The sequence below is a fragment of the Cebus imitator genome, unplaced genomic scaffold, assembly GCF_001604975.1.
Source record: "Cebus imitator isolate Cc_AM_T3 unplaced genomic scaffold, Cebus_imitator-1.0 Scaffold449, whole genome shotgun sequence".
Lineage (NCBI taxonomy): Eukaryota > Metazoa > Chordata > Mammalia > Primates > Cebidae > Cebus > Cebus imitator.
This window is the reverse complement of record NW_016107764.1, coordinates 2,864,648-2,870,161: the sequence shown is the minus strand read 5'-3', so window position 1 is coordinate 2,870,161 and position 5,514 is coordinate 2,864,648. Positions and strand designations below refer to the sequence as shown.

At 48.4% G+C, this 5,514-nt stretch overlaps 1 protein-coding gene and 1 pseudogene across 11 annotated transcripts in view; one reads left to right on the top strand and one right to left on the bottom strand.

The window, feature by feature from the left end:
• The window catches only part of MROH1 (maestro heat like repeat family member 1), a 117,112-nt gene that overhangs the window by 85,112 nt on the left and 26,486 nt on the right, over positions 1–5,514 (bottom strand). The gene's annotated exons all lie outside the window — the stretch shown is intronic.
• LOC108291328 lies at positions 2,111–2,632 on the top strand (annotated as a pseudogene).

Sequence of the window (5,514 nt, the reverse complement as noted above, 5' to 3'; positions counted from 1 at the left end):
TGGCCAGGCTTGTCTTGAACTCCTGACCTCAGGTGATCCACCCACCTCAGCCTCCCAAAGTGCTAGGATTACAGGCGTGAGCCACCGCGCCCGGCGATAATGGGAAACCTAACACTGAAAACCAACCCCAGCTGAAGCTCTTTCCCTGGAGAACTGGCAGGTTCCCCATGAACACAGTGTTCCATGCTGAGGCTGGTGACCTACACTGGCTATTTTCAGAAACAAAAATCACTCCCACTTGTGGGCCTGGGGATAAACCATGATTGTTTGTAACTCGTTCCTCAGAGCAGCGGTGAGCAAGCCTGTCTGCTGCTACTGATGTAGCAGATAGGAGTGGATCCCTAGAGAAATCCCACCTCCAAGCCAAAGACAGTTTAAAGCCTGAAAGCCAAGCTACAAGTCAAATCCTCAGACCAGACTAAGAACCTGTCTTCCTGTTGGGCGTGCTTTCCTCTGGTTGATCTCCACCCTTCACCTGTTTTACATATATCTACCCTTTCTAATTGGTTTTCTACACATCATGCCCGCCTTTGAGTGGTGCCTTTGCTTTCACCTCTTTTGCATACTCACAAACCAATCAGCACACACTGGCCTATAAAGATTCAGACTCAGTTGGTATAGGGAGATGGCCTAGCTTCGGCAAAGAGACAACCTGACTTTGGGGAAGATGACCTGTCCTTCCCATCCCCTCTCCAGCTCCCCTCTCTACTAAGAGCCATTTTCATTGCTCAATTAAATTCTTCTCTAGCCTCTTCACCCTTCAATGTCCAGTGTATCTTCATTCTCCTTGGGCATGGTACAAGAGCTCAGGAACCACCAAATATGGGTACAAGCTATAACACAGGTGAGCTGGGGCACATGAGCGTGGCTGAGCAAGGCCTAGGCGGAGCATCGCTGGGGTTTGCAAAGTGACCAAGAAAATGAATCCTACGTCACCAGCACTTTGGGAGTCCAAGGCAGGCAGACTGCTTGAGGTCAGGAGTTTGCGACCAACCTGGCCAACATGGCGAAACTCCATCTCTACTAAAAATACAGAAAAGAATTAGCCAGAAATGGTAGCATGTGCCTGTAGTCCCAGCTACTTGGGAGGCTGAGGCACAAAAACTGCTTGAACCCAGGAGGTTGAGGTTGCAGTGACCTGAGATTGCACCACTGCACTCCAGCTTGGGCGACAGAGCGAGACTCTGTCTCAAAAAAAAAACAAAAAACAAAGTATCACACTTTTTACAGCCCTGCCTCCATTCACAGTTGGAACAGGCCCACTCAGGAAAGTTCTCTGAGAAAAGCGAACACGGTAATGAGCCCCTTTAAATAAAAACACTGTTGATGAAAAAGCTAAACTGTAAAATACTTAACAAGGTTTATTCTGTGCCAGTACGAGTGACCATGGCCCAGGGAACATCTGAAAAAGTACACCCAAGATGGTTAGGTTAGTTTGGTTTTATACATTTTAGGGGACAGAATTACAGGCAAAGACATAAATCAATACATAGAAGGCATACATGGGTTCAGCACAGAAAGGTGGGCCATCTAGGGGAATGCTGATAGGGCATAGGTGGATCCAAAGATTTTCTGATTGGCAATTGGTTGAGTTAAACTGGCGGGTCGCAGTGGCTCACACCTGTAATCCCAGCACTTTGGGAAGCTGAAGCAGGTGGATCACAAGGTCAGGAGTTCGAGACCAGCCTGACCAATATGATGAACCCCATTTTTACTAAAATACAAAATTTAGCCAAGTGTGGTGGAGCACGCCTGTAATCCCAGCTACTTGGGAGGCTGAGGCAGGAGAATAGCTTGAACCTGGGAGGCAGAGGTCACAGTATGCCAACATCTTGCCACTGCACTCCAGCCTGGGTAACAGAGTAAGATTCTATCTCAAAAAAAAAAAAAAAAAAAAAGAGAGAGAGTTAAATTTTGCCTGAGGAGTTGAAGTCGGCAGAAATAAATGCCTGAATTAAAGGCTGCGGTGAAAGTCAAGGTTCTTGTTACGTAGATGAAGCCTCCAGGTAGCAAGCTTCAGAGATAATGGTAAATGTCTCTTTAGACCTTAAAGGTGTCAGACTCACTCTCTTCCACAGGAGGCTTACACGCCGCCGTTTGTGCTGCCACCATGTCTCTAGTGAGCCCTGAAAAGTTCCAGCATATTTTTCAACACCAACATCGATGGGCGGCAGAAAATAGCCTTTGCCATCACTGCCATTAAGGGTGTGGGCCGAAGATACGCTCATGTGGTGTCGAGGAAGGCAGACATTGACCTCACCAAGAGGGCAGGAGAACTCACTGAGGATGAGGTGGAATGTGTGATCACCATTGTGCAGAATCCACGCCAATATAAGATCCCAGACTGGTTCTTGAACAAACAGAAGGATGTAAAGGATGGAAAGCATAGCCAGGTCCTAGCCAATGGTCTGGACAACAAGCTCCATGAAGACCTGGAGCAACTGAAGAAGATTAGGGCCCATAGAGGGCTTCGCCACTTCTGGGGCCTTCGTGTCCGAGGACAGCACACCAAGACCACTGGCTGCCGTGGCCACACCAAGACCACTGGCTGCCGTGGCCACACCGTGGGTGTATCCAAGAAGAAATAAGTCTGTAGGCCTTGTCTGTTAATAAATAGTTTGTATACCGAAAATAAATAAATAAATAAATAAATAAATAAATAAATAAATAAATAAATAAAGGTGTTAGACTCTTAGTTAAATCTCTTCTGAATCGGAAAAAGACCTGGAAAGGGAAAGAGATTCTCCACAGATGTAAATTTCCCCTACAAAATACGGCTTTGCAGGGCCATTTCAAAATATGTCAAGAATATATTTTGGGGTAAAATACTTCTAGTTTTTCTAGGGCCCACTATCTGTCACGTGATGCTATGCTAGAGTCCAGTCCAGAATTTGGTATCTTATTGTTATGAGGATCTGTTTTGTCAGAGTTCCAATCTCTGATTTAACCTAATGTTGGTTGGTTGTCTAAACTCCAAAAGGGAGCAGGTATAACGAGCTGTGCCCAATCTCCCTTTCTGTCATGGCCTGGAATTCAGTTTTTCAGGTTGCTCCCGGGTCCCCTTGGACAACAGGATGTTAGAGTAGGCAGCTAGGCAGATATGAACAGGGCAGGAGAAGCCCCCAACCAGGAATGTCAGGCGGTCATCAGGTGATGGTCAGGCAGTTAAGTGTTTCTCTAAAATGATAATTGGTTGTTGCCAGCATCAGGGAAAGACAGTCTCACAATAGAAAGAAAACACCTAAAGCTTCTGCAGGGGGGAGATAAGAAAAAGAAAGAAAGAAAACACCTAAGGCTGATGATCAGCAGCTTCCTGGTAGGATCTCAGGAGTTGGGTGAATGGGCTCCAGCACGCACACCAAGGTAAAACGGTGGTGTTGAACCAGTATACGGGCTTCCTCTAGAAACATTCAGCCGGTGAGGGAAGAATGCCTCAAGCGAACATGTGCACAACTGCGCACAAAAACTCAAAAGGAACTTCCGGTGGCGGAACACATGCAGGTGCCTGGAGGTGACTCCTGGGAGCGCCTGGGAGCTCCGCACCCCCACCTTTCCCCCACTTGCAGCCCCAGGCGTCTCCTCCACCTGCTGTGCATCCAAACCTTCATCACAGCCAGTGTAATAAACCCGCTCCTACAATTCACCAAACCTGAGGAGGGGGTTGTGGGAACCCTGATTCATTGCAGGTCAGTCAGAAGCACAGGCCACACGCCTGAAGCTTGCAACTGGCATCGGAAGCGGGACCATCATGTGGAACTAAGCCTTCCACCTGACCTCCAGAGAGATGGTCCCGGAACTGAATTAAGGACACCTAGCCGGTGTCCACTGCACAACTGACTGCTGTTTGCTAGTGCGGAGAAACTCCCCACATTTGGTCACAGACATCTGTGTTGATTGTTGTGTGGTGTGAGAACAGAGGAAACAATGTGAGTTTGAGTTTTTCCTCTCACAGAATTTGAAAATCCAGTTTTATTATTTTTGCTTCTCTTCCCCAAATCCCATCCCTCCCCATGCCCTGATGGCTCCTGAGGAGGCTGTGTATCCTGTGCTGGACCCTGGCTGACGTGCACAAGACTGGACGTGTCTAAAACCACGAGGCCCAGCACCCCTCAGCGGCACAGATTGCATGCTACCAAGTCACGGGCCTCCGCGTTCATAAAAACAGAACTACAAACACAGATGCCAGACAGGAGTTGAAACCTGTAAAGTCCCAGGTGTACCCCAGGACACTGGGCTGACGTCTGAGGCCTTGGGGGGATGTCATGTCACTTTTCCCCAGTAGCCCACATCTTTCTGGAGAGACACTCAATGGGCTCTGAAATATGCATGCTATCTAAGCAAGACACAGCCAAGTGAGGTGCAGTTGCAATGAGACCCACAAACAAACGGCAGAAATTGGAGGCAGTGACCTAAACCTCCTGGAGCAGTCTGCAGGAGGAGACAACAGAAGAGGGCTAAGGGAAGGGAGGACTAGTGACCTGGGAAGGGTCACAGCCCACAGGGTCAGTGCTTCCAGCTCAGCATGTGTTCACTGTAAATATGCAATTTTGAAGGAAGACTTTTTCTAAATTCAGTTTTTAAAAACTGTAAAGGCTAGAAAAGGGGTAAAATCAGAAACAAATTAGGACAAGCATGGAGCAGCTGGGGCTCGGAGGAGGATGCCCCAGACAGAGGCCTCAGGAGCAAAGTCCCTCTCAGACCTGCTCTGCCCTCCTGTCTCTCCTTCTCATTCTCCCATGAGGCAGCCATAAAACCTATAAATATTGGCTCACCCAGCACTCAGGGAGGCTGCGGTGGGCAGATCACCTGAGGTCAGGAGTTCAAGACCAGCCTGGCCCACATGGTGAAACCCAGCGTCTGCTAAAAACAAAAATTAGGTGGGCGCGATGGCACACACCCATAATCCCAGCTACTCGGGAGGCTGAGGCAGGAGAATCACTTGTACCCGGGAGGCAGAGGCTGCAGGGAGCCAAGATTGCACCATTGCACTCCAGCCTAGGCGATAGAGCGAGACTCCATCTCAAAAACACAAGAACAAAAAAACCTGTAAATATCACTGTAATTTCCCCCACAATTCTGTGTAAAAACTGGTCATAAAGAAATCCTCTGGCCGGGTACGGTGGCTCACACCTGTAATCCTAGCACTTTGGGAGGCTGAGGCGGTGGATCACGAGGTCAGGAGTTTGAGACCAGCCTGACCAATATGGTGAAACCCTGTCTCTAAAAAAAAAAGAAAAAAAAAAAGAAAGAAATTCTCACTGGGTGCTGATGGCTCATGCCTGTGATCCCAGCACTTTGGGAGGCCAAGGCAGACAGATTGCTTGAGTCCAGGAGTTTGAGACCAGCCTGGACAACAAGGTGAAACGTGGTCATTACTAAAAGTACAAAAAATTAGGTGGGCATGGTGGCGTGCACCTGTAGACCCAGCTACTTGGGAGGCTGACGCAGAGTGAGCTGAGACCGCACCACTGCACTCCAGCCTGGGCAACAGAGCCAGATTCCGTCTCAAAAAAA